Source organism: Rhipicephalus microplus, unplaced genomic scaffold, assembly GCF_043290135.1.
Source record: "Rhipicephalus microplus isolate Deutch F79 unplaced genomic scaffold, USDA_Rmic scaffold_205, whole genome shotgun sequence".
Taxonomy (NCBI): domain Eukaryota; kingdom Metazoa; phylum Arthropoda; class Arachnida; order Ixodida; family Ixodidae; genus Rhipicephalus; species Rhipicephalus microplus.
In genome coordinates, this window is record NW_027464776.1 from 70001 (window position 1) to 80000 (window position 10000).

The 10000-nt window shown below is 60.1% G+C and overlaps 1 protein-coding gene and 1 non-coding gene across 2 annotated transcripts in view; one reads left to right on the forward strand and one right to left on the reverse strand.

Moving 5' to 3' along the window:
* The window catches only part of LOC142792126 (uncharacterized), a gene marked incomplete at both ends in the record, with an annotated part of 286387 nt that overhangs the window by 62988 nt on the left and 213399 nt on the right, over positions 1 to 10000 (forward strand). The window lies entirely within an intron of this gene.
* LOC142792145 (small subunit ribosomal RNA) lies at positions 1211 to 3025 on the reverse strand. Its single transcript, XR_012890690.1, has one exon. It is a non-coding gene; the product is annotated as a small subunit ribosomal RNA (ribosomal RNA).

Genomic DNA, 10000 nt, shown 5'->3' on the forward strand with positions numbered 1-10000 from the left:
TTTGTTCCACGAAATCGCACAAGCTTTTTTCGCATCCACGGTTTGCCACCGCACACCAAAATGCCGATCCGGCTGCCTACTTTAGCCAACAGGTGGAGCCAGGCGCGCCGTACTTGCGCGGCACTTCCCACGTCCACCGAAGTCGGTGCCAAGGACCACTTTCGGCGCCGGAGCCGCGTACGAGCCTACTCGAGGCGGAAGAACGAAGCCAGCAAGGGCCTGGCCGCAAGTGCGTTCAATTGTCGGGACGTCCAAGTCCCTCGTTCTTCCGTGCTTCCTCTTTCGGCAAGTCGTTGCGGCACCTTCCCAAAGCGCGCAGACCCGCTAATCGCGACGAGCGCGACGTGGCCGTGCCGCCTTTCCCTCGGCAGCAAGCAAAACGCCTGGCAACGTCGACGCTCCCCTAACCGCGATCTCGCACCGTGTTTCGTGTGGCGAATTCAAAAGCCGGCCGGCGCTGCTGCAACCATTACGGTCGGTACGCATACGCCGCGGAGGGCGGGACGGTCATCGGAGCGTGCGGTTCCTCCATCGAGTACTGCGCACCTCGGCCGTCGCATCGCCGTGCCATGACCGGCCGCGCGTCAACGCGAACCGGTGCCAGCGAGATCCCTCGCCTGCAAGAACCGACCGGCAGCCTCCGTCACCCGAGGACGCGGAGGCGCTTGCCGCGGACGGCGGGACGGTATGCACTGGTGCACAGCGGACCCGTCACATCGCCAGTTCCTTGACCGACCGCCGACGCTTGTGCCGTTCCTCTCGTACTTGGCAGTCGCCGCGCGATTGTCGGGTCTCGTTCTTGCACGCTCGAACGGTCGGGAGGGCACTCGGCTGGCGTTTCGGGAACGCGCAGCCTCGCCTTCTACCGACGTAACCACGACTCGCCGTTCGCGCTCCGCCGCTCCTGTTTACAGTACTAGGCGGTCCCGCAGCGGTCGGGTCGCGCATTTCGAGCGCTTCGAGCCACGGTGCAGTGGCGGGTCGAAAGCCGACCTATGAGTGCGTTGCGCCGTTTGTACCCGCGTCCGCCACCTGGCCGACCGTCCAAGGTCGCGGTGTTGGCGTCCGCTGGGCGCAACAATTTGTCACGGGGTGCCGCTCCACATTCAGGCAGCCCCGTGGGGAAAAGCCGACCCCGCGTCCAAACGGGGTCAGCGGCAGAAAGTGTCGGGCGCAGACGCAGCTGAGGCGCTCACCCTTCACAATCCGTTAATGATCCTTCCGCAGGTTCACCTACGGAAACCTTGTTACGACTTTTACTTCCTCTAAATGATCAAGTTTGGTCATCTTTCCAACAGACCGGCGCAACCGAAAGGCCGCGCCGGACATCGGTCCGAAGACCTCACTAAATCATTCAATCGGTAGTAGCGACGGGCGGTGTGTACAAAGGGCAGGGACGTAATCAACGCGAGCTTATGACTCGCGCTTACTGGGAATTCCTCGTTCAAGGGGAACAATTGCAAGCCCCTATCCCAATCACGAAAGAAGTTCCACGGGTTACCCAGTCTTTTCAGACAGGGATAAAGACACGCTGCTTCCTTCAGTGTAGCGCGCGTGCGGCCCCGGACATCTAAGGGCATCACAGACCTGTTATTGCTCTGTTTCGTGCGGCTAGGAGCCGCTTGTCCCTCTAAGAAGGTTGTAAGGTGCTGGGAACCCCGCACCTATTTAATAGGCTAGAGTCTCGTTCGTTATCGGAATTAACCAGACAAATCGCTCCACCAACTAAGAACGGCCATGCACCACCATCCACCGAATCAAGAAAGAGCTCTCAATCTGTCAATCCTCCCAGTGTCCGGGCCGGGTAAGTTTTCCCGTGTTGAGTCAAATTAAGCCGCAGGCTCCACTCCTGGTGGTGCCCTTCCGTCAATTCCTTTAAGTTTCAGCTTTGCAACCATACTTCCCCCGGAACCCAAATACTTTGGTTTCCCGGAAGCTGCCCGCCGAGTCATTTGAGTAACTCAGGCGGATCGCTGGTTGGCATCGTTTATGGTCAGAACTAGGGCGGTATCTGATCGCCTTCGAACCTCTGACTTTCGTTCTTGATCAATGAAAACATTCTTGGCAAATGCTTTCGCAGTAGTTCGTCTTGCGACGGTCCAAGAATTTCACCTCTAGCGCCGCAATACGAATGCCCCCGTCCGTCCCTCTTAATCATTACCTCGTATTCCAAAAACCAACAGAACAGAAACGAGGTCTTGTTCTATTATTCCATGCAAGTTTATTCAGGCGACTCGCCTGCGTTGAGCACTCTAATTTTTTCAAAGTAAAAGCACCGGCCATCTCGAGGCACACAATGAAGTGCACCAAGAAAGAACCGGCATGATGTTCAGTCCGAGCCGTCGCATCGGGTAGATGCACTACTCGTCTGGAACTGAGATCCAACTACGAGCTTTTTAACCGCAGCAGCTTTAGTATACGCTATTGGAGCTGGAATTACCGCGGCTGCTGGCACCAGACTTGCCCTCCAATTGATCCTCGTTAAAGGATTTAGAGTGTACTCATTTCAATTACGGGGCCTCAAAAGAGTCCCGTATTGTTATTTTTCGTCACTACCTCCCCGTGCCGGGAGTGGGTAATTTGCGCGCCTGCTGCCTTCCTTGGATGTGGTAGCCGTTTCTCAGGCTCCCTCTCCGGAATCGAACCCTGATTCTCCGTTACCCGTAACAACCATGGTAAGCAAGTAACCTACCATCGAAAGTTGATAAGGCAGACACTTGAAAGAAACGTCGCCGGCTCGTGGCCATGCGATCAGCACAAAGTTATCCAGAGTCACCACACAATACGGGCCGAAACCCGATCGATCTTGGTCTAATAAAAGCACCCGTTACCCAAAGGGCTCCAGGCTCACTGCATGTATTAGCTCTAGAATTGCCACAGTTATCCAAGTAGGAAGAAACGATCTAAGGAACCATAACTGATTTAATGAGCCATTCGCGGTTTCGCCTTATTTCGGCATGTACTTAGACATGCATGGCTTAATCTTTGAGACAAGCATATGATTACTGGCAGGATCAACCAGGTAATCGTTCGACTGCGCGTCCGTCCTCGCCCTCGGCGGGCCGGACGCAGTCTGTGTGCGGCGGAGGCCACCTTCAGGCGCCCCAACACGCTTATTTTGCACTCCGAGATGACGGCGTTCGAGCTCGCTACGGCACAACCTTCCCGAAAGACGAGTGGGAGCCGTGCGGCAAGAAGCACGTTCATGCTCGCTCTTTTTCGTTGCATCGACTCGGTCGCGCCGTGCGGGTTGCCCAAGCCCGCTGCACTGTCGGTGGACCGGCCGGAACTAGCAACGGAGCCGAGACTGCAAAGCCGCCAGACGACGGGTCACGCCCGCGTCTTCGGCGCTTTCGCATCTGAATCGCCCGAGGACGACACGGAACACACCTCGATATCGTGGTAAAACGGCACCGTCCGACAACCAGCCCCTAACGCATCAAGCGGATGAGGCTGCAGACGACTGCCGTGGATTCCCCTGGAGCAGACCCGAGGACACGCTTGACGAGGCCGAAGCCCGCCGCATATCAGACACCCGGTCGCTTTCGCGTACGCCGCTCACGAGAACCCCCACATAATAGCAGCGATAAGTACCCAGACCTCCTTGGGCCCTAATACGAGCGTACTCGAGAAAATTTCACCGCGGGTGTGCCCCGAAACGTGTGGCATGTTGAGCGTGCCACAAGTCTACGTCGCTCTCAAACCCGCCGAGGTCGTAGAATTTGCGACCCTACTCACGAAATTCCCACCGAGGATACGGCCGCAAACGTACCGCACCTTGGGTAGGCCACGAGTTTGTGCAACACTACGCTGACGGCACAGCACCGAGGTCGTGCGCGCACGCACGGGAAAATTCCGCCGCGGTTTCTGCCGAAAACGTGAGGCACCACGACTCTCCGCAAGTTCGCGTCGACTGCGAAAGACCGAAGTCGTGAACGACGTGTCCGCTACTCGCCGCCGACACGCTGGACACCAAACGTACAACGACTCGACGGCGTCGTAGAGGCCCACGACGCGGTTTTCCTTAACGACGTCTCGGCGTGGCACCGACAGGTTAGAACGGCCGACCAACGTTCCCTGTCCGCCGTTCGGCTCAGTCGAAGGGCTCGGCGACTTCGGCAACGCTGCGAAGCCGCACGGTGACGCACGCCATGTCCCCATTTTTTTTTTTCTTTCTGCGTCTGCCGGGGTGCCCCTATAATAGCAGCGATAAGCACCCAGACCGCCGTGGGTCGCTCGCCCCGGCTGACGTGGTTTTTCGTACTCCTGCGGCGGTCGCCGTCAAGCACGTCCAAATACGCTACTTTCGTGGGCGCATTCACGCTCTTTCGCTTCGCCGGAGTGCCAGCACTCACTCTGCCAAAAACGGCGAACATCCGAGCGGCGGTTCCCACTTTTGCGTCGGCGTCGCAAACCCCGCCCCGGCAGACGAGGTTTGCCGTACTCGTGCGACGGTGGCCGGCGGGCACGTCGAAAGACGCCGATATCGTGCGCGAATTGGCGCACCTTGGCTTCACCGGAGTGCCGCCACTGACTCCTCCAAAAACGGCGAAGATCCGAGCGGCGCTTCCCACTTTCGCATCGGCGTCCCGAACTCCGCCCCGGCTGACGCGGTTTACCGTACTCGTGCGACGGTCGCCGGCGAGCACGTGGAAAGACGCCGATATCGTGCCCGAATCGGCTCCGTTCGGCTTCGCCGGAGTGCCAGCACTGGCTCGGCGAAAGACGACGAACATCCGAGCGACGGTTCTCACTATTGCGTACGCGTCGCAAACCCCGCCCCGGCAGACGCACTTTGCCGTACTCGTGCGACGGTCGCCGGCGAGCACGTAGAAAGACGCCGATATCGTGCCGGAATCGGCCCCGTTTGGCTTCGCCGGAGTGCCAGCACTCACTCGGCCACAAACGGCGAACATCCGAGCGGCGGTTCCCACTTAGCCGTCGGCGTCCCGAACTCCGCCCCGGCAGACGCGGTTGCCGAGCTCGTGCGACTAGCGACCGCGAAGCCGTCTCGCGACGCCGCTTTCGTGCGCGGCTCCCACTGCGACCTGGGTCACCCGAGGTCGACGAGCAAAAAAGAATGTCGAAAAAAATTTTTTTTTTTTTTTGCGTCTGCCGGGGTGCCCCTATAATAGCAGCGATAAGCACCCAGACCGCCATGGGTCGCTCGCCCCGGCTGACGTGGTTTTTCGTTTTCCTGCGGTGGTCGTCGTCAAGCACGTCCAAACACGCCACTTTCGTGGGCGCATTCGCGCTCTTTCGCTTCGCCGGAGTGCCAGCACTCACTCTGCCAAAAACGGCGAACATCCGAGCGGCGGTTCCCACTTTTGCGTCGGCGTCGCAAACCCCGCCCCGGCAGACGAGGTTTGCCGTACTCGTGCGACGGTGGCCGGCGGGCACGTCGAAAGACGCCGATATCGTGCGCGAATTGGCGCACCTTGGCTTCACCGGAGTGCCGCCACTGACTCCTCCAAAAACGGCGAAGATCCGAGCGGCGCTTCCCACTTTCGCATCGGCGTCCCGAACTCCGCCCCGGCTGACGCGGTTTACCGTACTCGTGCGACGGTCGCCGGCGAGCACGTGGAAAGACGCCGATATCGTGCCCGAATCGGCTCCGTTCGGCTTCGCCGGATTGCCAGCACTGGCTCGGCGAAAGACGACGAACATCCGAGCGACGGTTCTCACTATTGCGTACGCGTCGCAAACCCCGCCCCGGCAGACGCACTTTGCCGTACTCGTGCGACGGTCGCCGGCGAGCACGTAGAAAGACGCCGATATCGTGCCGGAATCGGCCCCGTTTGGCTTCGCCGGAGTGCCAGCACTCACTCGGCCACAAACGGCGAACATCCGAGCGGCGGTTCCCACTTAGCCGTCGGCGTCCCGAACTCCGCCCCGGCAGACGCGGTTGCCGAGCTCGTGCGACTAGCGACCGCGAAGCCGTCTCGCGACGCCGCTTTCGTGCGCGGCTCCCACTGCGACCTGGGTCACCCGAGGTCGACGAGCAAAAAAGAATGTCGAAAAAAATTTTTTTTTTTTTTTTGCGTCTGCCGGGGTGCCCCTATAATAGCAGCGATAAGCACCCAGACCGCCATGGGTCGCTCGCCCCGGCTGACGTGGTTTTTCGTTTTCCTGCGGTGGTCGTCGTCAAGCACGTCCAAACACGCCACTTTCGTGGGCGCATTCGCGCTCTTTCGCTTCGCCGGAGTGCCAGCACTCACTCTGCCAAAAACGGCGAACATCCTAGTGGCGGTTCCCACTTTTGCGTCGGCGTCGCCAACCCCGCCCCGGCATACGCGGTTTGCCGTACTCGTGCGGCGGTGGCCGGCGGGCACGTCGAAAGACACCGATATCGTGCGCGAGTCGATGCTTCTTGGTCTCGCAGGAGGGCCGCCACTCACTCCTGCAAAAACGGCGAAGATCCGAGCGGCGCTTCCCACTTTTTCGTCGGCGTCGCAAACCTCGCCCCGGCAGACGCGCTTTGCCGTACTCGTGCGACGGTCGCCGGCGAGCACGTCGAAATACGCCGATATCGTGCCCGAATCGGCCCCGTTTCGCTTCGCCGGAGTGCCAGCACTCGCTCGGCCAAAGACGACGAACATCCGAGCGACGGTTCCCACTATTGCGTACGCGTCGCGAACCCCGCCCCGGCAGACGCGGTTTGCCGTACTCGTGCGGCGGTGGCCGGCGGGCACGTCGAAAGACGCCGATATCGTGCACGAATTGGCGCTCCTTGGCTTCACCGGAGTGCCAGCACTCACTCGGCCAAAAACGGCGAACATCCGAGCAGCGGTACCCACTTAGCCGTCGGCATCCCGAACTCCGCGCCGGCTGACGCGGTTGCCGAGCTCGTGCGACTAGCGACCGCGAACGCGTCTCGCGACGCCGCTTTCGTGCGCGGCTCCCATTGCGACCTGGGTTACCCGAGCTCGACCAGCAAAAAAGAAGGTCGAAAATTTTTTTTTTTTTTTCTGCGTCTGCCGGGGTGCCCCTATAATAGCAGCGATAAGCACCCAGACCGCCGTGTGTCGCTCGCCCCGGCTGACGTGGTTTTTCGTACTCCTGCAGCGGTCGCCGTCACGCACGTCCAAATACGCCACTTTCGTGGGCGCATTCGCGCTCTTTCGCGTCGCCGGAGTGCCAGCACTCACTCTGCCAAAAACGGCCAACATCCGAGCGGCGGTTCCCACTTTTGCGTCGGCGTCGTAAACCCCGCCCCGGCAGACGCGGTTTGCCCTACTCGTGCGACGGTCGCCGGCGAGCGCGTCGAAAGACGCCGATATCGTGCGCTAATTGGCGCTCCCTGGCTTCTCCGGAGTGCCGCCACTCACTCCTCCAAAAACGGCGAAGATCCGAGCGGCGTTCTCCACTTTCGCATCGGCGTCCCGAACTCCGCCCGGGCTGACGCGGTTTACCGTACTCGTGCGACGGTCGCCGGCGGGCACGTCGAAAGACGCCGATATCGTGCCGTAATCGGCCCCGTTTGGCTTCGCCCGTGTGCCAGCACTCACTCGGCCAAAAACGGCGAACATCCGAGCAGCGTTTCCCACTTTCGCATCGGCGTCCCGAAGCCCGCCCCGGCAGACGCGGTTTGCCCTACTCGAGCGACGGTCGCCGGCGATCACGTCGAAAGGCGCCGAATTCGTGCACGAATCGATGCTTCTTGGTCTCGCAGGAGGGCCGCCACTCACTCCTGCAAAAACGGCGAAGATCCGAGTTGCGCTTCCCACTTTTTCGTCGGCGTCCCGAACTACGCCCCGGCTGACGCGGTTTACCGTACTCGTGCGACGGTCGCCGGCGGGCACTTCAAAATACGCCGATTTCGTGGGCGCATTCACGCTGTTTCGCTTCCCCGGAGTGCCAACACTCACTCTGCCGAAAGCGGCGATCATCCGAGCGGCGGTTCCCACTTTTGCGTCGGCTTCGCAAACGGCGCCCCGGCAGACGCGCTCGTGCGACGTACTCGTGCGACGGTCGCCGGCGAGCACGTCGAAAGACGCCGATATCGTGCTCGAATCGACCCCGTTTCGCTTCGCCGGAGTGCTGCCAGTCACGGCGCAGAAAACGGCGAACAAGTGTTTTTTTTTTTTTTTTTCCTAGAATTTGTGTTATAGAAGGCACATTTGATATCGGACGATAATTTTCAACTTTATCACGCGCACCGATTTTCGTGTAGAGGTTTGCAAGTTTATGGGAATTTCTCCACTTGGAATAATGCGATTTAGTAGTACTACGAGAACTTCATGGATGTACTCAAGGGTACGGGGCAAGTCAGTTACGTCAACACCTGCAGATTTTTTACACTTCAAACTGAAAATTGTTGGTTGTGAGTCCTCGTGTGATATTAAAGGCCGATTCGCTAACACATAGAACAAAGAAAGAAAGGAAGAAAAAACGCCCGCGCTCGCTCAAGAAACCTGGGTTCGCAACAAGTGGCAACAACAAGCAACCGAGCGAGTGCGCCAAAACCCGTGGCGGCCGAACAAACGCGAAGTCCCAACCGCGTCAGCCGGGGCGGCACGGGACAGGAAAAATCACTTCAGCCGGGGCGGCGGGGCACCGAATAAACCTCGTCACCTCGTCGCAGGATAAAAGAGGAAACAAAAAGTCTAAACAGCGTTCTGCTGGAGCGAATGCGTAATAAAACAACAACAACAACAACAAAAAAAAACACCCGCGCTCAAGAAGTCTGCAATCACCACAAAAGGCGACTGTGACCGAGCAGCGTCAGCCGGGGCCGTGCGGAAACGGAAAAACCGCGACTACCGGGGCGTCGAGGCACCGAAAAATCCACTTCAGCCGCGGCGAAAAAAAAAAACAAAAAGAAAGACGGAGGGGGGGGGGGGAACCACGTCTGCCGGGGCGAAGGAAAAAAAAAAAACGCGTCTGCCGGGGCGAGCCCGGGTGCGGCACCACCGGGAAAACTGTGGCAAACAGACATGGCGATCGAGTGAGTGGGCCGCCAGCCAGGCTCAGCCAAAAAGTGCAAAGTCCGAACTGCGTCAGCCGGGGCGGCAAAAACCACGTCAGCCGGGGCGGCGCAAAAAACCGCGTCTGCCGGGGCGGCACGAAACCGCGTCAGCCGGGGCGGCGCGAAAACTGCGTCAGCCGGGGCGAAAGAAAAAAAAAAAAAAACGCGTCTGCCGGGGCGAGCCCGGGTGCGGCACCACCGGGAAAACTGTGGCAAACAGACATGGCGATCGAGTGAGTGGGCCGCCAGCCAGGCACAGCCGAAAAGTGCAAAGTCCGAACCGTGTCAGCCGGGGCGGCAAAAAACCGCGTCAGCCGGGGCGGCGCAAAAAACCGCGTCTGCCGGGGCGGCACGAAACCGCGTCAGCCGGGGCGGCGCGAAAACTGCGTCAGCCGGGGCGAGCCCGGGTGCGGCACCACCGGGAAAACTGTGGCAAACAGACATGGCGATCGAGTGAGTGGGCCGCCAGCCAGGCTCAGCCAAAAAGTGCCAAGTCCGAACTGCGTCAGCCGGGGCGGCAAAAAACCGCGTCAGCCGGGGCGGCGCAAAAAACCGCGTCTGCCGGGGCGGCGCGAAAACCGCGTCTGCCGGGGCGGCGCGAAAACTGCGTCAGCCGGGGCGAAAGAAAAAAAAAAACGCGTCTGCCGGGGCGAGCCCGGGTGCGGCACCACCGGGAAAACTGTGGCAAACAGACATGGCGATCGAGTGAGTGGGCCGCCAGCAAGGCTCAGCCAAAAAGTGCTAAGTCCGAACTGCGTCAGCTGGGGCGGCAAAAAACCGCGTCTGCCGGGGCGGCACGAAACCGCGTCAGCCGGGGCGGCGCGAAAACCGCGTCTGCCGGGGCGGCACGAAACCGCGTCAGCCGGGGCGGCGCGAAAACTGCGTCAGCCGGGGCGAGCCCGGGTGCGGCACCACCGGGAAAACTGTGGCAAACAGACATGGCGATCGAGTGAGTGGGCCGCCAGCCAGGCACAGCCGAAAAGTGCTAAGTCCGAACTGCGTCAGCCGGGGCGGCAAAAACCGCGTCAGCCG